Below are 20657 nucleotides of genomic sequence, written 5' to 3' on the forward strand. Positions count from 1 at the left end.
CCTTACTAAAATACCATGAGTCTATTTTCTTGGAATGTACCTTCACACACCAGAGCACCCATTAAGATCTAAGTATCTTTACTTTTAAAGACTTCATTCATGGGTCTTTTTTTCTTTTTATGCATTACACAGTATTCATGTTCTTCAATTTTGAAACTACAGAGGAGCAAACCAAAGAAAACAAAAAAAATTATCATATCTTCATTACTGCAAGAGATTATCACTGCTAATGACCAATGATACCCTATATTGACTTGGATTTTTTTTTCTAACTTGACATGTCTTTAGATCAAAGGCTTCAATGAATGGTTCTCAACCAGGGATGATTTTGCTTTACTGATTCTCCCCATCCCCCCACCAAGAGATATTTGACAAAGTCTGGACACAATTTTGGAGATGCTATTGACATCTAGGGGGCAGAGGCCATGAAGGCACAGAAAGCCACCCCCCCCAACAAAGAATTACCCCGTTGAAAATATGTATAGTGTCAAGATTAAGAAAAATTGGTGCAGACAAAGGCTGGGATGTTCTAGGGTTTCCCACGATAGCTACTGTATTCCCGGTTCCTCTGGTCAATGTTGTGGTTTATTCCATTTGTTTTCCTTTTGGAAGTCAATAATTATCATTCACCTGTAGAACTGCTAGGCAATTAATTAGTGTCTAAAGGACTTGCTGCTTCTCTTTGCTACAGTCCTGTGTCCCCCTCTAGAACTGCTTAACCCCCACATTTTCTCATTTTCTCTCTCTTAGAGGCCCCCCCCTTGCTATCTCTCACTCATTTTTGTACTCAAGTGCTATGAATTGATCTTTCCTACATTTTATTACAGACTTGGTTATTTATTCTTCACAGTCTACAAAAAGTAGTGGCACGGCTAGAGAGGAAACCTAAGGGGACAGAAAATGCTCCAGAGATCTGTGGGCTCCTAGGGTAATAGGGAGAAGGAGAAGGCGGGGAGACTGTAGGAAATTGCATGCAGGCTCCCCAGCTAACTCAAATATAGACACATAGCATGAACGGGTCTTAGGGCCCTGACGCAAACTTCTGGAACCTCAGAGTCAAAAAGACTTCTTCACCTTTGCAAATGCGTGAAGGACAGTCCAAGCTCCTGTTATGCTCCTCCAAGAGCCTGGGGCATCATGGGACTCCAAGAGCCTGGGGCATCATGGGACTCTAAGAGCCTGGGGCATCATGGGACTCCAAGAGCCTGGGGCATCATGGGACTCCAAGAACCTGGGGCATCATGGGACTCCAAGAGCCTGGGGCATCATGGGACTCCAAGAGCCTGGGGCAGCATCATAGAACTCCCAGAGACATGATGGAAGTGTATTTTTTGTAGGTTATTTCTGGATGCTCCATAACCACTGGGTTTTATTACACAGATGTTTGAGGCAAGCAAAGTCTTTTTCTGCCCCACTATAAACATCTTGGGTACCAATGGGCTAAATATTCACCCAGAGTTAAGTCTCCAATAATAGTTTGCTGAGTAAATAATTAGAATCTGACTATCATGCTAACTTTCATTTAATTTTATAGACTGCAAAGCATTTTTTCATGCTTTACATTACTTGTTTCTCACAATCCTGTGAAGTGTATAGGGCTCCTGATTTAACAGAATTGACTTTCCCTGGCTCGGCACCTGTCGCACAGTGGTTACAGCACCAGCCACATGCAGCAAGGCTGGCAGTTCAAACACAGCCCAGGGCAGCTAAACAACAATGACAACTGGAACAAAAAATACCCAGGTGTTGTGGCAGGTGCCTTTAATCCCAGCTACTTGGGAGGCTGAGGCAAGAGAATCACTTAAGCCCAAGACTTTAAGGTTGCTGTGAGCTGTGACACAATGGCACTCTACCAAGGGTGACATAGTGAGACTCTTGTCTCAAAAAAAAAAAAAAAAAATTAAGATTCCCTTCTCTGCCGCTTGGTGACTTTTGGTTTTAGGCAACCCACTTAGCCTCTTTGAGCTTGTTTTCTCTTCTGTAAAACTAGGATAATTATTCCCTTTTTACCTGGTTCCAGTGAGGTTTAAGTAAGAAAATGTACTAAAGAGAAAGTTTTTGTCAGTAATAAAGCATGTTGCAGACACAAGCAAATTTTTTTTTTTTTTTTTTTGAGACAGAGTCTCACTCAGTCCCTTGCCCTGGGTAGAGTGCTGTGACATCATAGCTCACAGTAGCCTCAAACTCTTGGGCTCAGGAGATCCCCCTGCCTCAGCCTCCTCAGTAGCTGGGACTGCAGGCACCTGCCACAAAACTGGCTAGTTTTTCTATTTTTTCAGTAGACAAGGGGTCTCCCTTCTGCTCAGGCAGGTCTCAAACTTCTGAGCTCCCACCGCCTCAGCCTCCCAGAGTGCTGGGATTACAGGTATGGGCCACCGTGCTTGGCCATAGGCAACTATTTTGCAGATGGAGGAACTAACACTTGAAAAGATCAGTAACTCCTTGAATGTTAGACACCTAACAAGTTAGGATCTCTGATATTATTACACAGAAAGCCCCTGACTTAACAACGGCTCAATTTATGACTTTGCAACCTAATGATGGGTTTTTCAGGGTATTACGTTTATTGTCAATGAATGATGTTTTCAAGTTAGGATGTATTTAGCAGGGCATAACCCCACTGTAAGTCAACAAGCATCTGTACTCACACACCACGCCCAGTACTCATTCCACATGGTCTTTTCTAAAACTTCTTTCATTACTCTAGGTCCGTGGTTCTCAACCTTCCTAATGCCGCGACCCTTCAGTACAGTTCCCCATGTTGTGGTGACCCCCAACCATAAAATTATTTTCGTTGCTACTTCATAACTGTAATTTTGCTATTGTTGTGAATCATAATGTAAATATCTGATATGCAGGATGGTCTTAGGTGACCCCTGTAAAAGGGTCGTTCGACCCCCAAGGGGGTCACGACCCACAGGTTGAGAACTGCTGCTCTAGATGTTCTGTTTTTTCTCAGAATATTATGGAGAGAACACTTGCAGGCTATGTATCTGATAAAGGGCTGCTAACCAGAAGCTATAAAGAACTGTAGGTATTCTTAAAACTTAGCAATTCCATAACGTACATTCTGCTCAGGTTTTAACACTATATAATAGATGCCTGATGCAGCGATGTTTGCAACAGTTGTACGTACTGAATAAATACTCTGCCTGCTGGAATGAGTCCTTTAATGTAATAATGGAATGGAACACATATTCCCACCAGTGTTATTAGGTAATTCCATACCAAAAGGAAGCATTGCATAGTGGATACCAAATGGAATCCTAACATCAGACAATCCCAAGTTTAGAACTAGGCTCTGCCAGTTATTAACTATATGACCTTGAACAAGCTTCTCAACATGAATGGACCTTTAGTTCCATACCTGTAAAATGAGGATAATGACATTTCATAAAACTGCTGTGAAAACTAAAAATGTAGCATAGGAAAAAAAGCTAACCACTCTGCCTGGTATATTTCACTCACTCACCACACATTTCCTATTTCTATTTCTTCATACTAAATTTCTCACCCAATGTCTTCTTCTCTGCATTATTGAGCTAATTTTATTTGAAAGCAATTTGAAATTATGAGAGCAACATTCATTCTATCTGCTGAAGTCAAAAACTGTGTTTAGAGCCCAGCAGGGAGAGTTGAAAATGGAAGCAAATTTTCCCTTGAGTTGGTGGCTTGGAGGGATTCATTGCTTTGCAAGGGATTTTCTGACAAAGCATGGCGAAGCTGATTTTCTTTTACAAGAGCTGTAACTAAATAAATGGAATTCTTCCTTCTAGTCTTGGTCAATGTGGACATGGAATATCCATCCATTACAGCATGCCCTGATTAAAAACACACTTGCCTCTAAGATAGAATACATTTGTCTTCTTCAAAAGCCAAGAGACAAATGAAAGTTCCTTGCATAGAAATAATTAATGGGCTTCATTGAATGGGCCAGAAGACTTGGAAGAATGACCAAGAGACTTATTTTTAAGTATCAGAGGTAAAAAAACAAACACACACAAAAATAAAAATTATCCCCCATGACTGACCTTAAATAATTAAAAGGACCTTTTGCTGCATTCCTTTCTGCCCCTACTCCCAAGGGCCTCCACCTCTAAGCCTGCAGAGCAAGAGTACATTTCTGTTAGCATCTATCTGAAAAAAATGCTTTGGGGCTTGATTGCATCTTGCCTGTCACAGCATAGGGGCTTGTTTTCATGCCAGGTCTCAGCAAACATCTTAAAAGACGAGTATATTGTGGAAAAGCTGACACTCTAAGTTATCAAGCCAGTAAGCTCTTTCTTCAACTGATTTTTGCACATCACAAGAATAAAATTAGCCAATGGCTTAATATAAATTTTCCAAACACTCTTTTCTCATCCCTGCCCCTGCTGCGGAGCTCTATTCCTCAGCCACCTGACCTTCTCGTTCAAAGCTTCCAATCAATTCCCCAGCTAAGTGCTGTTGCTCTGAAATGGATAATGCTCCTGAAATTTCAAAGATTGACATTTTTGAACACCTGGGTAAGGACTCCTGGTGAGATAAGACAGAGAAATAATAGACAGGGATTATCAACATACTGAACAGCTCAGCATTCAAGAGATAGAGACACTGCGATTTTAAAGGAATAATAGCTTAATACTTGCAGCCAACGTTCTCAGTGTGAACCCAAATGCACATTTTTTCATTATGATGTGCCTAGGTAGCATGAGCCTTTGTCAGTCTTTTCTGCCTTCACAACTAGAGATAGAAAATCCTCAGCTGTGGTTGAGACATCTCCCTTTCAAGATAGAATATCTTGAACGATAAAGTTGATATCTGTGTCATTTTACTAAGTCACAGAAGTCCTGAAGGAATGTCTCTACCCTAGGAAGAAAAAGAAAAAATAGGGTAGGGCCCCAAGAATCTCAGCTGTTTGAGAATCAAAGGAATCAAAGGAACGGTGGTGAGAAATTCAAGTCAGAGACACAGGAGTGTGGGGGAAATACTCCCCTGGCCACAAACAGTGTGGAGTGTCTTACTGCAGAAGAAGAGAGAGCAGGCTTGTGCCAGCCCCAGATGGAAAACTGGGGAATGTTCAGCAGGAGCATTGCCTTAGCGAAGGGAATGCAGTGGCAGTGCACACTCTACAACCAAGAGAGTGGGGGAAAGGGGATAGTCAATGCAACGAAACTCAATGAGCAAAATGAGTCCACTCAAAGGGAATGCAGTGACGCAGCTCCTAGTTGTGAACCAGGAAGCACTCTCAGCTTGTAAAATAAGTCCATCCAAGAAAGGGCAAGGGAGCTCTGAAGCAGAATCCCTCCCTGCAGAAAAGGACCGGTAAACACAAGAGAAGGCCATGATTCTCCATCAACTCTCAGGCTTTCAAAATGAGGCTGCTTTTCTGAAAGGGGACCATGGGAGGGCCAGGCATCCGAATTGAAGACCATTCAAGCACACCAAGCCTACCCTTGAAGGGTAGATTCATTCATTAGACAGTCCATATGGGTACCAAATTTCAAATCCATCATTCGGTCTACGGCTATAAGAGTGCTGGGAATTAATGTTGGAAGATTGAAGGCAACTGGTTCATTAGTTTAATTCTAGATAATATCTGTTGAAGAATAGTTTCCAGTTGTGTCACCAGGTGTGGTTCTCATTGAACCTGATCTTGGGGAGGCTTAAAACAGCAGGAGGAAAACACCTTGCATTCACCCTGCTCTTCACCTTCCGCCTTCCCCTTACAGCCATCATCAACGCAACACATGGTGGGGTGATCGTCATCATTTTCCACAATTAAGCTGAAGATTTTCCAGATAAGAAAACAATGAGAGCATCATCTATAAAATGGACTAATATATCTACTTCTCAAAACTGTTCTGAAGACTGAATGTGATCATTCAGTTATAGTTTATGACAATAGCGTCTAACAATACTGTGTACTCATTCTATAGTAGTTATAACAATAGTCCTAATGAGATGTAGTATGAGGAAGCACAGCATCTTTCTCCCTTGTAGCTCATAATGGAAATGCCCAAAGAAATACAAAAATACAGAAAACTCACTGAAAAAAAAAATAGAGAAAAACAACCATCAAGCAGATAGATTTTTCCGCTCATTGTATTGTAAACAACTAATTCACAAAATCCATTAAGGAGAGAGTGACGCAATGCCTCAGGTGGTAGAAAGAATATGCATTTGTAAAATGTCAGAAATTCTCACTTATTTGAAGGGGAAAGAAGCCAAAGGCAAATTGAAAGCTGTGATTACAAGTGGGGAGGGGAGCAGGTCTGCTTGACATCACTTTCACTGCTGCTGAGCAGCAGCACTCCCTAGCCATTGTTCTGAGGGATGGAAGGACGGTGGACATCAGCAGGTGAGGAGGCTTCTGACCGTGGCTCCTAGGAGTCCATGCACAAGCACATTACATCACTGGTTCTTAGGCCCGGTCATACAGCAGAATTGCTTAGGGCCTTTAAGTAAAAATGATGCTTGGGTTCTTTTCTCCAGAGATGTTTATTTAATTGGTGCCATCAAGTTTGAGAATCCCTGAACCTGAACCGTAGGCCAAGCTGAATAAAAACCTAGAAGCAGAGGACTGGCTTCTCACTCAACAGCTTCAAGGTCATGGGAAAGAGTCTTTGCAGTTGACCAGGGATCTCTCTAGAGACTGTTTCCTCTCTAGAAGGCTAACCCTGATGTGTTCTCCCAGTGGAAGGCAAGGTGCAAAAATGGAAGCAGAAGAGTGAAAAGACTCCCATCTGCTAAAACCATCGGTCAAAGCAAGTCATGCAGCCAAACACTGAATCGAGGTATGCAGAAACTGACACTCTTGATAGTGAGGGGAACTTAAAATCCCATAGCCAAGCAGAGATGTACAGAGACAGTGAAAATGTATACCCCTTCGCCCATTCAGTCCACCATTGCCTTCAAAGAGAAAGAGAAAAGCTCCCTAAGAAGAAAGAGAGGGATTCTGTCTTATTCATTCTTATACCCCAGCAGCAAAAGTGCTAAAAGGCTCAGAGTATGTTTTCAATAACTGTTAATTTGTATGAATGAACGAATAAGTAGGAGGATTTAAATTTATTTGCCAATCACTTGCAGATGGGGAAGAAGACTTTCTACCTTCCAGAGTTGGTTTTCTATCCAACTGAGTCTCCGCTATATAGAGGAAGGCTAGTCACACACCTGGTAGCAAGACCTTCTGTATTCAGGAGATTCTGGCAGCATATTTTGTTTTGGGAATCTTAACTATCCACTTTACTTTCCCTGCCTTGCACCCAACTCACTACCTAAAAGGTCTTGTCTATACCAATAGTGACCGTGAGATGTGCCCAGAAATTTCAAAGCCAGCAACATTGCTCCTAACCTCACAAGACTCATCTCATAATGTATCGAACTGGTTGCTTGCCTGGAATAAAGGCTGCTACCTTCGTTGAGAACTATTTTGGGTGGCAAATTGACCTTAGCTCTTGACCCAGATGTTTCTCTGAATATTCAATGCTCTCTTTCTGCAAGCTGGTCTCTCCCACCTTGCTTATGATATGAAAGACACTATTATCTTACAATGATTCTTGCACCTGTGGTATGAGAGTAACATCCTCTTCTCAAAGTTCAGCATTAGAATATATACTTAGGCAATTCCTAGATGTATCCATGGGTCCTTAACTAACATGATACAATCTGTACAAACTAGCTTTTATAAGATATTTACATGCCAAATCCTCAAATTATAGCATTCATTTCTTTTAAAGTTGTACAGACTGAAAATAAAATTACTTTTCAGATGATTGTGGTCATCCAACGCTTAACATACAATACCTTCAGAAGAGAAACTACGACATTTCACGATTTTTTTCGCTACACTCTTGAAGTCAGTGACTCTCCTGCAAAATCTCTATCGATGACCATGACAAAACAATTTACAATCACTTCTTGAAACCTCTAACTTCCTCTCCATATGTCATGGTACGTTAGAATGGTAAAAGATACACAGCAGATCGTATCACAGGCAATTTGAGAAACTTAATTTTGATAAAAAATAAAAACCAACTGCTGCAAAGGGAAGTGGCCTTGTGTTTAAGTTTTAAGAAAAAATAAAAAAGAAATACATAGAATATAGCTAGTTGCTATAAAGCTGTTTTCTAAAAGAACTTCAGCTTGTTGAAAAAAAATTTACTCTAGTCAGATGTAAAAAAAAAAAAAAAAAAGCTGATGAGTTTTAAAATGCACAAAGAAAAAATGGTTTGCTTTCTGCCTCCGCATCTATAAAAGGAATAAAATAAATGATAGAGAATGGAATGAACATGAGAAAAGATTTCCTTATTTCGTCTTTATACATTTATACCTCTCATCTTAACTATTTGTTAGCCACTAGCTACCTGTTTTATACGATATCTAAATTGGAGGTAAAACCTGGAGTGGTTACAAGGATTCAGTAAGGGAATCCATAATTATTACAAAATAAAAAACTATCTATTATGCATCACTGACTTGAAGAGATTCTCATTCATTGAGTTATCAATAAATATTTAATGATTAGCTACTACATGGTTAGGAGAAAAAAGGACAAATCAGGAAACAAAGAGTTTAAAATGACTATGAAACTAGATAGATAATAATTGATAGAGTCAATAATTGATAGATGGATGACAGAAAGAAAGCAGATGGTAGACAGATAAGATACCTAGAAGATAGATGGCTAGGTAGATGAGGGGAGAAAAAAACATAAAATGCAAAAAAAGAAAAAAGGAGAAAATTGAGATGATGGAACCCAAGTGCCGTGGGAAGTCAAAAATAAATTTCTTAAATCTGTCTGTGGAAAGTTGTGGTTTAACATCCAGAGACGGAACAAGACATAGTTGGAACATGCCCGGATGAAAGTGCTTTCTAGAGGATCAAGATGGAGCTGTGGAGCGGAAACAGCAGAGAAGGTTACGAAAGAGAAAAGGGTGTGTCTCAGGAAAAGAAAGCACTTCTGCTTAGCAGGCACGCAGAGAGCATGAGGGATTGCAGGAAACAAGATTAGCCATGCAATTCGAAAAACTTGCATCGCAGGGACAGACCATTACATTCAAAAACAGTGTCAGAAACAAAAATTAAACATTTTTATTTACCTTACCTATTAAATTTTTAGTATAACTAATTCTAAACTTTCTTTTTTTTTTTGCAGTTTTTGGCCAGGGCCGGGTTTGAACCCACCACCTCCACCTCTGACATATGGGGCCAGCACTCTACTCCTTTGAGCCCAGGCGCCGCCCGTAATTCTAAACTGTCTGTATCAACTAAGTGGGATTCTGAAAATAATCACCAGGAAAACACCAGGACTTATTTTTTTTTAAGAATATACTCTATCATATCTGTTATAGTCCCAATACTTTCTTAGGTATAATTTTCCAAAGCAGCACACAGTTTTCCTCTGAATATTTCAGGAAAAATTGAAATCTTGCCAAAAAAAAAAAAAATACAAACATATCTCAAGACAGAGAGAGAAAGAGGAAGGGAGAGGGAGCAAGAAACCGAAATATAGACACCATGAAGCTATCTGAAGAATTCCTGGTTCTTGCTATATTTCACCCTCCTCTGAAAATTGGAAGAAAGAATCCTACAGCATCCAAAGCTGTGTTGATACATTTTCATCACAGCTTCACTTACTTTACCAGCAAAGCCAGAGCAAAGAGACCATAAGCCTTTCCACAAAACCCAGCCCTTTGGAAGGGTGTGTAAAGGGAACCATAAAAATCACACTGAAATCTGAGACTTGGCAGCCAGTCAAGATCTCTCCATTTCTGAAATTAAATGACATGGCCTGTCCAAGAATGGGAGATTAGGGGACAATTGAAAGGCTGCAGCCTTATTCCTGCAACTATAAGCCAGATGGTTTTAAAAGTCAAATGTTCCGCACATGAGTAAGTCGCTGCTCTGAATGAATGGCTTCAGGATCTGGAGAATGGAGCCTGAGCCATCCGTGCCATCGAGACACATCCTGCTGCACCATCGGTCTTAGGGGAACATACTTACAGCTCATTCAACATGTTACCTAAAGAAAAATTGTGGTGACAAAGGCCCTAAACAGCACGTTCAGAAAAAGCATAATGTAACCCTTCCCATGCACAGGGAAAACAGAATCCCAAATCATGTGTGAAAAAAATCTTTCACTTAGGGAGATGGGGACTGGAACCAGAACAGGAGGTCCCGCTCCAAGCAGAGGGAAAGCTGTGGAAGAAACACAGGCCTAATAGAGTGAAGATCGCAGAGCTAAAATCTACTTAGGAGTATAGGGGCCTAGGAACCCAGGCTGTCCTGATCGTCTGATTAACTACCATCCCTGCTGTCCCTACACTGAATCATTGCTTCTGTACCTGCCAGGGCTGGAGTCCCTGAGCTGACAAAGCCATTGGTCCCTTGTGGAGCACAGATTAGTGGCATTCTCAGTGTCACTTTTAGAGCTGTGATGTAACTGCAAATGGCAAATCATTAAGAGTTATAGCTCTTAGTATTCCATTCATAAAATAAATACGCACACACAGAGAGGACATTTTTGCTTAGAAACAGTCTAGGCACGGGGTCTAAATGCTATGGCTGGAGACCAGCTCTCCCCGTATTCCACCAGGGAGGACATTGCCTTTCTCCAGTGGCAGGGGACAGTCCTGACTCTTCAAAGTTGTCTATAGATCTACATTTTTCTTTGATGGTTCCAAAAGATTTGCTGTCTCTACTATGGTGGCCGGAGTTACCATCCTTGTTGTCAGTGAAAACTGGGTTGTGCCTTTCTTTTCCCTCTGACAATGAAGAACAAGCTTTCACTGGAAGGCCAGCACTGGTCCTCTCTACCTGAGAGCCAAGGCTAACCTCTTCCAGCCCCCCAGCCTGCCTCATGTCTCCACCACTCTTAGGATGGCTGCTAATGGGACCATCCAGTTCCCTCTGGGGAAACCCCACCACTGCCTGTAAGGGTAGAGCCATGCCCTCCTGACCTCAAAAATCAAGCCCAAGATAACAAGACCCTTGTTTCTAGGGGAGAGTTATTGGCTTACTGTAACTTACTTATGACCAATTGTTTACACTCCATTAATGACATTTTGTCAGACATCTCCCTGAAGGCGTGTGAGAGGTGATACTTTCACAGCATCTAGCGTTAACAAAGGCCATGTACTGTCTATTATGAGCAAGGCCTTCTGTGAAATGCTCGGAGACAGGGGTAGAGAACTGTACGAGAAGTATCTCTGCCCTCAAACTCGCATAATTCAGTAAGGAAGATAAGACTTGCACATGGAAAGTCTTATAAAATTAAGGGACTACAGTATGATGGGAAGTAAAGAAAAATACAGGCAAAACTTTCACCTTGCGAAAAAGGAAAATCAACTACTGAGGACCTTGTACAAAGACCTTTGAAAGTTAATAACATCCAGAAAGTGCTTATGTCTCATTTTTCATTTTGTATACATCAGAAAAAAACTAAAAAGCTTTGTTTTCTTTTTTCTTTTTTTTTTTTCTCTCCTTGGGGGTAGGCACAGGTAGGGGGAGGAAGTTTAAGAGGGAAGCTTTGATGAAAAGCCTTCATTAAAAAATGCCGTCAGCAGCTGTGTACCAGCTGAGGCCTCTTCCTTGACAAAATATGATATTAACATGCAGAGGAATGCAGGTTCATTATATAGCAGAGTTTATAGAAATGCCAGATTGAGAGTCATACTTTGACTTACTGTTAGAGTAAATTCCATCTGATCATTATTGAAAGACAACAAAAAGAGAATTCTCCTAAGGGGAATTAATTCCCAAGAGTTAAAGACGTCTTTTCTTCCTCCACTTCTTTGGGTCTTGCTCCACCCTCTTCTTTCTCCTTCATTCTTTAAATTAACACGAAATAAACAGTAATTTTAGACCTACAAAGTAATTAGAGACCTACGAAGCCATTTCCAGTTCAAATATTTGAACATCCGTGATAGAGTTCCTTGGCTCTCCATTTTTACTTGTTTGACCTTAACATTTCCTGGTATAGGATGAATAAATAGAAGAACTGGAAAGCTCCGTGGTTGTAAGGACAGTTTTTGCTATCTCCTCCATGGAGCTGTCACACTAAAAGGGATCATCTTTATTGATTTGATTATTACTGGATTAACAGCGTTGGGGGTTGTTTTACGAAATGAAGCCCTGGACTAGAGCTACTCACTGTGGTTTGCCTTATTTGCTGCTGGCAGGATATCATTCCTCCTCGACTGAAATGAAGCTTCTCAAAGACTCAAGAACTTGCATTTATTTTGAGTTCTTCTCATAGTTAGAGCAGCACTGGGGACACACACGGTAGACATTTGCTAAATATACTTAATTGATTTATTGGTTAAAATATCCCCAAAAGTTGTTTTTTTTAAAAATAACATTTTGGAAGTTTACTTTTGTTATACTTTTGTTATACTTTTACTTTTATTATACTATATATTTTTCAAATAACATTTTGGAAGTTATACTTTTATTATACTTTCAATATGTATTATTATATATTTTATCTTAATGGACATGACATTTCTTTTTTTTTTTTTTTTTTTGCAGTTTTTGGCCAGGACTCGGTTTGAATCCACCACCTCCAGTATATGGGGCCAGCGCCCTACTCCTTTGAGCCACAGGTGCTGGCTGGGTATGACATTTCTTAGCAGATAACAGAATTTGCCTATAATTTTTTAAGCCACGCTATCATTCTTCAACATCTTCTTTTTCTCTCTCCCCATTAGATAGGGAGAGAGAAATCTATCTAATGATTTATAAACTAACACAACTTCGTCTTGAAAGTTACATATTCAGTCTTATTTCTGTCCAAATGCCAGTCTTCAAACAAATAATGCTTTTAGAATATGAATACCACTACCATCCCAATTTATTTGTTAGAGTCTTAAAACTTACCTATAATACCCTCTTAAAGAGCCTAAGTTACAAGCCAATAAATCGATTCTACAAAGGCAAAAAAATTAATAAATTAATATGAGTTTAAGAATCCTCATTGGTATAAGCTGTGGGCTTGGGGGTCATCACTTAAATTCTCTGGTCCTTCCAAATATCTTTCTTCCTTATAACCTCATAGAAGCATGAGGCATAAGGGAAAATAGTATACAAAAATATAAAATTAGAAGCTTCAAAAGATTTAACACCCTCAAGCCTACATCTCAAGATCTCTATTAGACTCACGGTGTCACAATCAGGACTACCAGGGGCAACCAGCATGTGCTAAACATTTCAAGAAACAGACAAAGGTTGGTATAAACCAGCTGGCCAGAGTTCTGTGGAATCAGAATAGCTGTTAGGTGCCAGAGTGATAATCACATCAATGATTGACAATCACATCAATGAAACCATCCTACAGAAATACCTACTACACTGGAAGCAACTTGAAGACCAGAGAGTTGGTGAAGATGTTCGTTTACAATTGAAAAAAGCCTGTAGGAATCTTCTTAGGTAAACTTCTCACTCTCATTGAAAGCTTCAGGGACAAATCAGCATGGGCCACATGCATCTAAGATTACTCCGATCCAGCTGCTTCCTCTGTGATGCATAACGGCAAACTGAGGCCTATCTTCCAAAGAACAGGGAGGTATTTAACTGTCTATTGATAGGACACTCAGTAACCTTACCTAGTTTGGAAAATACAAAGAAATAGTCATCTTGGGTAACCATGTATGAGCCAGAATTTGGGGAACTCTAATCTTATACGTGGCCCTAACTCTGACAATTCATAAGATATTGAGATACTGTATTTCACTTTACTGAAAGAAGGGGGGACGTGTTAACACTCTCAAATACATTCACCTCTGGCCAAAGCAGATAAGATGATTAGACCAAACAGTGATGACACTTCGACTTCAATAAAAAAAAACTTCCTATGTAAAAAAGAAAGAGAGACTTGAAGAGATCTCTGTTATCAAACTCTAAAGATTTCAGGCCCCACCAAGACATTAAAAGAAGTATGCATCAAAATTTTTTAAAAAAGAAAGAAAAAAATGCCATTCTGGATAAAGTTATATCTATTCATCTCCATTACTTTGAGAGTAATCTGTCAAAGACAAGTTAATTGCCAGAGGAGGAAACTTACTGAAAAATCAGTGTTCCCAAAAGCTGTAATATATTCATTTTACCTTACCTTCGACTTGCCAAAACCATAAATCGCAGAATATCTCCCTCAAAGCTAGTGCCAAATTACAAGTGTCTCCTCTGGCTGTCATCTGGGAGATGGCTACTGTCCGGATTCCCATTAGCTATGCGTGAAGAGGGGAATATTTTATGACAGAGGCCATAAAAATAAGACAGAAATTAGTTCTGAGATCTCCTGAGTTGACAGTTTCAGTCTTAGCTCTGCTCTTCATTGGAATGTGTGAGCGGCCCTGTTCCCATGCTAGCAGAAACATCAGCACCAACACTTTCTGGAAGGTAGTGTGAGTGAATGCAAGGGCTCAAGGCTGACACCTCCAAAACCTGGGCTTCACTTGAGATTTTTCACCACGTACGCTTGTGACTTTGAGCGTGTCATCTCGCCTTCTAGCTAGATGATCCCATTTTCTTTGAATATGGCTGTCAGACACAAAGTATCACAGAAATATACAAGCAAACTCTTGGGAGAGGTCTAAGAACCCAGTTCCAGCCCACTTGCACCTTATTCTCGTCTAAAATATTCTGGAAAAGATGGTCTTAAGGCTTATGCCTGAAAACCTCCATGCCAGAGAACTCACCTCACAAAACCTAGCCCTGTTACCACGTTTATTTTGTTTGGTTTGTTCAAGTAGGAGCTTTGTAGAAAACAAGAAAGCACAGGAGCTTTGGTTTAGGCAAACTCGGGTTTGATTTCTAACCTTGGACTACTGATTTGTCCTTACTTCTGTCTACAAAATAGAAAGCTATTATCACTTTTCATCTTACAAGTTTGATAATCATTTCAAGGGCTAAGCCAGTGTTTTTCAACCTTTTTTATCTCACAGCACACTTGAACCTATAGTTAAACTTCCACAGCACACTTAAGTTATGCTGATCCAAAAAAAGACTAAAAAAATATATATATACTTACTGTGCTTTCAACTTCTTTAAAAATTATTCCTGCACAACTAAGGTCCTCTCATGGCTCACCTGTGTGCCATGCCTTGCTGGTTGAAAATCAGTGGGCTAAGCATGCAATAAAATACCATTTCTCCTCTGTTTGCCCTAACTAAAGGCAGGATGACTGTGAATGACCATAGTAGTTGTATTATGCTTGCAATAGCTAATTTACAATAAATTTAGCGTTTTTAAAGATTGTCCCAAGACAGTAAAGATGCTGGCCATGGCTTATCGGGACTCTCATAGTACGAGACAAAACCCTTGAACGGGAAGTCAGAAACTTCTCAACTGCTGCCAAATTTTTCAGCAACAAACTTTATTTGTAGTATCTTTCTTCTAGGTCACCCACTCTCACCCCTACATAAAAATGTGAAAGGTGTCCTAATTTTTGTATCAGTGAAAGAATCTGAGGACAACTTGAAATGATATTGTGTGGTTTGGAGCTTATAAAATGTTAAAGAAAACTTTGTCTCAGAGTCAGCTGTGGCCCAGCCATTACCTAATCCCCAGATAAGCCTGGAAAAACTGCTGACATGCACACAAAAAGATGTCAGTTCTCTGAACTCCAACTCTTAAGCAGTATTTATTTTATTTTAAGACAGAGTCTTACTATGTAACCCTCAGTAGAGTGCTGGGGCATCACAGCTCACAGCAACTTCAAACTCTTGGTCTCAAGTGATTCTCTTGCCTCAGCCTCCCAAGTAGCTGGGACTACAGGTGCCCAGCACAACACCCAGTTATTTTCTGTTGTTGTTGTTGCAGTTGTCATTGTTGTTTAGCTGGCCTGGGACAGGTTTGAACCTACCAGCCTCAGTGTATGTGGCTGGCTCCGTAACCACTGTGCTACAGGCACCAAGCCCAGTATTTTTAATTTTAACTTTTAACCAAATGGATTCATTCACGTGGTTTGAAAAAAATCAAATCAAAAGAGAGATTAAACTAAAAACAAACTCTCTAAGCTCTAGTTTCCCTTATAGAAGTAACACTAACTTTTAAAAGTATTTCTAAAATCATAGTCCCAATAACCATCATCACCCTTTAAATAATTTTCTACCCCACTATATTTCTTGATTCATGGTTTTAAATGGCATCTATTGACTTTCTCTTCTACCATGAGATTTAACTCTCTTATGTCATCCCAGCTCTCCCTTATCAATTTCCTTCCAGCATGACTCTTTGACTACTTTTTGCTCTTCTTTTAATTACTTTTATAACCTTAAACCCACGCTCGCCATTATACTTCTTTTTATAATAACTATAGAAGATATTGCTTGCCTTTTAAATTGTCAAGACTGATGATATTTATGTTCCTTTCGGAGACCATAACTGTCTTCTGTATTTTATCTATAGTTCTATTATAAAAGCAGAAAGTGAACCATATTTTGTTTGTTATTCCTCTGCCAAGTACCATTCACTGCAGAACTAAGTAGTTGTTATGATTGATTTTGCTTTCTCGTATGGCTTTTGGATTTTTGTAAAGTTCCTAATTGGCGTCTCATTTACTCACATGGCCTTTAATACATTTTCAAGTGGTTCTCCCTTCTCAGGGATAATATTAAATCAATGAACATCATTTTTTGCTAGATGTCTCCTTCCCATAGCCTCTGTCCTCTTGCTTTTGTCTGGACCACTCTCTCCAGGCCTGCTGCAAAGGCGCAGCCTGGACCCCCTGCGTCTCCAGGTTACGCTCGGATCACCTCTGTGGAGTCCACGTCTTCCACATTCTTGATTAGTCCCCTCATTTTGCTAAAGCACATTCTCAAGTACCTTCCTAAGAAAATGTATCTGGGATGTAAAGCCTTAGTTCCCGTAGATGTCTTAACTCTTTACTCATTCAAACTGGATGTCTTTGAACATGGAAGGAAAGTGGGTCCTTGAGTGACTGACCTCAAAGAAGAACATCAATCAGAAACAACTTCATTGACTGCTATATGCTAAGCCACTGACATCTTAGATTTTACATCAAGCTGCTTTACCTTAGTTAATAAATTGAGTGATAAAGGAAGGTCCTTCGTGCATCCATAAATTTTTTTTGGATAAATGAACTTTGCATTGAGGTAGAGTCTATATGAACTTCTTTTATGAAAGCTGCAGATCCACACAGAATTTCACCAAAGCTGTATATTAAACCACTTTTAGCTGAAATATTGCTTAAAATTTATTCTTACAAGTCTAAAGAAAATGGCCTGTTTCATCTATACTTTAATAAATAGAAGCTAACATTTAATTGTAATGACTAAAATGAGATAATAAATAGAAAAATACTTTGCAAAAATAAAAATGCCGGGCGGTGCCTGTGGCTCAGTGAGTAGGGCGCTGGCCCCATATGCCGAGGGTGGTGGGTTCAAACCTAGCCCTGGCCAAACTGCAACAAAAAAAAATAGCCGGGCGTTGTGGTGGGTGCCTGTAGTCCCAGCTGCTCGGGAGGCTGAGGCAAGAGAATCGCGTAAGCCCAAGAGTTAGAGGTTGCTGTGAGACGTGTGACGCCACGGCACTCTACCCGAGGGCGGTACAGTGAAACTCTGTCTCTACCAAAAAAAAATAAAAAATTAAAAATACCGTTCAAGTGCCACACAGTAATTAACTTATTGTAGGAGCAAGGGTGAATTAGTGATAATTCTAAATTGTTCTTGGCATTGATTTGTTAATTGAACTTGTAAATTTCAGATTCTGCCCCAGCAGGTATCTGATTCAAAGTTATTGGAGATCTTAAATTAACTTTCTCAGCTTGATGTATAAGTTAGTGCCACTGCATTGTTGTAAGAAGTGTGATTTTTCCTCTCAATAGATGCAGAAAAAGCATTTGATAAAATCCAGCATCCTTTTCTAATTAGAACTCTGAAGAGTATAGGCATAGGTGGCACATTTCTAAAACTGATTGAAGCTATCTATGACAAACCCACAGCCAATATTTTACTGAATGGAGTAAAACTGAAAGCTTTTCCTCTTAGAACTGGAACCAGACAAGGTTGTCCTCTGTCAGCTTTACTATTCCACATAGTGCTGGAAGTTCTAGCCAATACAATTAGGCAAGACAAGGAAATAAAGGGAATCCAAATGGGAGCAGAGGAGGTCAAACTCTCCCTCTTTGCTGACGACGTGATCTTATACTTAGAGAACCCCAAAGACTCAACCACAAGACTCCTAGAAGTCATCAAAAAATACAGTAATGTTTCAGGATATAAAATCAATGTCCACAAGTCAGTAGCCTTTGTATACACCAATAACAGTCAAGATGAGAAGCTAATTAAGGACACAACTCCCTTCACCATAGTTTCAAAAAAAATGAAATACCTAGGAATATACCTAACGAAGGAGGTGAAGGACCTCTATAAAGAAAACTATGAAATCCTCAAAAAGGAAATAGCAGAGGATATTAACAAATGGAAGAACATACCATGCTCATGGATGGGAAGAATCAACATTGTTAAAATGTCTATACTTCCCAAAGCTATCTACCTATTCAATGCCATTCCTATCAAAGTACCTACATCGTACTTTCAAGATTTGGAAAAAATGATTCTGCGTTTTGTATGGAACCGGAAAAAACCCCGTATAGCTAAGGCAGTTCTTAGTAACAAAAATAAAGCTGGGGGCATCAGCATACCAGATTTTAGTCTGTACTACAAAGCCATAGTGGTCAAGACAGCATGGTACTGGCACAAAAACAGAGACATAGACACTTGGAATCGAATTGAACACCAAGAAATGAAACTAACATCTTACAACCACCTAATCTTTGATAAACCAAACAGGAACTTACCTTGGGGGAAAGACTCCCTATTCAATAAATGGTGTTGGGAGAACTGGATGTCTACATGTAAAAGACTGAAACTGGACCCACACCTTTCCCCACTCACAAAAATTGATTCAAGATGGATAAAGGACTTAAATTTAAGGCATGAAACAATAAAAATCCTCAAAGAAAGCATAGGAAAAACACTGGAAGATATTGGCCTGGGGGAAGACTTCATGAAGAAGACTGCCATGGCAATTGCAACAACAACAAAAATAAACAAATGGGACTTCATTAAACTGAAAAGCTTCTGTACAGCTAAGGAGACAATAACCAAAGCAAAGAGACAACCTACACGATGGGAAAGGATATTTGCATATTTTCAATCAGACAAAAGCTTGATAACCAGGATCTATAGAGAACTCAAATTAATCCACATGAAAAAAGCCAACAATCCCTTATATCAATGGGCAAGAGACATGAATAGAACTTTCTCTAAAGATGACAGACGAATGGCTAACAAACATATGAAAAAATGTTCATCATCTCTATATATTAGAGAAATGCAAATCAAAACAAGCCTGAGATATCATCTAACCCCAGTGAGAATGGCCCACATCACAAAATCTCAAAACTGCAGATGCTGGCGTGGATGTGGAGAGAAGGGAACACTTTTACACTGCTGGTGGGACTGCAAACTAGTACAACCTTTCTGGAAGGAAGTATGGAGAAACCTCAAAGCACTCAACCTAGACCTCCCATTTGATCCTGCAATCCCATTACTGGGCATCTACCCAGAAGGAAAAAAATCCTTTTATCATAAGGACACTTGTACTAGACTGTTTATGGCAGCTCAATTTACCATTGCCAAAATGTGGAAACAGCCTAAATGCCCACCAACCCAGGAATGGATTAACAAGCTGTGGTATATGTATACCAGGGAATACTATTCAGCTATTAAAAAAAATGGAGACTTTACATCCTTCGTATTAACCTGGATGGAAGTGGAAGACATTATTCTTAGTAAAGCATCACAAAAATGGAGAAGCATGAATCCTATGTACTCAATCTTGATATGAGGACAATTAATGACAATTAATTTTATGGGGGGGGAAGCAGAAAGAGGGATGGAGGGAGGAGGGTGGGGCCTTGGTTTGTGTCACACTTTATGGGGGCAAGACATGATTGCAAGAGGGACTTTACCTAACAATTGCAATCAGTGTAACTGGCTTATTGTACCTTCAATGAATCCCCAACAATAAAAAAAAAAAAAAATTTAAAAAAAAGGAAAAAAAAAAAAAAAAAGAAGTGTGATTTTTATTTATTTATTTATTTATCTTTATTGTTAAATCATAGCTGTGTACATTAGTGCAATCGCCTGTACCCATTCTAAGATGCACAATAGATGTGGCCCCACCCATTACCCTCCCTCCACCAAAACCTCCCCCCTCTTCCCCTTCCTTGGCCCTTTCCCCATAGTCTTGTGCTATAGTTGGGTTATAGCCTTCATGTGAAAGCTATAATTTAGCTTCATAGTAGGGCTGAGTACATTGGATACTTTTTCTTCCATTCCTGAGATACTTTGCTAAGAAGAATATGTTCTAGCTCCATCCACGTAAACATGAAAGAGGTAAAGTCTCCATCTTTCTTTAAGGCTGCATAGTATTCCGTGGTATACATGTACCAAAATTTGCTAGTCCATTCGTGGGTCGATGGGCACTTGGGCTTCCTCCATGACTTAGCAATTATGAATTGGGCTGCAATAAGCATTCTGGTACAGATGTCTTTGTTATATTGTGATTTTTGGTCTTCTGGGTATAAACCTAGTAAAGGAATTATAGGATCAAATGGCAGGTCTATTTTTAGGTCTCTAAGTATTCTCCAA

The sequence above is a fragment of the Nycticebus coucang genome, chromosome 24 (assembly GCF_027406575.1).
Source record: "Nycticebus coucang isolate mNycCou1 chromosome 24, mNycCou1.pri, whole genome shotgun sequence".
Classification (NCBI taxonomy): domain Eukaryota; kingdom Metazoa; phylum Chordata; class Mammalia; order Primates; family Lorisidae; genus Nycticebus; species Nycticebus coucang.